The following is a 977-nucleotide window of genomic DNA, read 5'->3' as shown; positions in this document are numbered from 1 at the left end:
TTAAAACACCCTCAGGGTATCACGAAAATCAGAGCAGTGAGCTGAGATTGCGCCACTGCACTCCAGTCCGGGCGACAGAGCGAGACTCCAAAAAAAAAAAAAAAAAAAAAAAAATGAACTAGATATCCAGCTGTCTCTAGTGGGGCCCATTCTGGGACCCAGAAGCCAGATTAGTAGGGTGACAAATCATCCTGATTTGCCTGGGACTGAGGGGCTCATAGGACTTCGAGTTCCAAAACTGGTAAAGTCCTGGGTACAAGAGGCTCAGCTGATCTCTTTGCTGGTTAGAAAGGACTAGAGCCTTGTCTGTAATTGAGGTTCAGAGGTCTACTGAGCTATCTAAAGAACTGGAGAACCCTGAGGGATGCGGGACACTAGGGACTTTCAACTGGTCCCCTGAGAGCAGATGACCAGGAATAAAGAAACGTATCTAGAGTGGGTCAACTGAGCAGTAGCGTCTGGAGTCAGAGGAGCAGGAGCTCCAGGCATAATGCCCAGTGGTACTTGCTACCCTTCCATGCAGCCCCCCTTTGGTCCCAGGGTACCTGTGAGCTCTGTGAGGGTAAGGCATTGGTAGAAATGCTAGAATTGTATCTAAGAGCTCACATGGCAGAGCTGAGGGAGTCCTCTCTGAAAGAACTGGACGTGTGGATGTACTGGCCAGAGAGAAGAGGGCACAGGAGACTGGGAGAGAGAAAGAGATGTCAAGAGAAGGACGGCAGTGCCAAGACCAGCACCGGAAATGATGAAAGTAACAGTGGACAACAGAGGAGAAGGTCCGCAGAGCCCCTGATTATACATGAGGAAGAGATCACCAAAAACCGATGGTTCCCCCAAATTATGTATTTTCTGGGAATTCTCGGATATAGCTGGAGAATTGAACACTGAAAAAATAAAAGCCTACTGATCAGCAGTTATGGGCAGCACGAAGGATTGAGATTTGGATTATTATTGCAAATATGATCCTGGGCTATAAT

The sequence above is a fragment of the Colobus angolensis genome, unplaced genomic scaffold (assembly GCF_000951035.1).
Source record: "Colobus angolensis palliatus isolate OR3802 unplaced genomic scaffold, Cang.pa_1.0 Scaffold124, whole genome shotgun sequence".
Lineage (NCBI taxonomy): Eukaryota > Metazoa > Chordata > Mammalia > Primates > Cercopithecidae > Colobus > Colobus angolensis.
The sequence above is the reverse complement of the archived record's forward strand: the minus strand, read 5'-3'. Positions refer to the sequence as shown.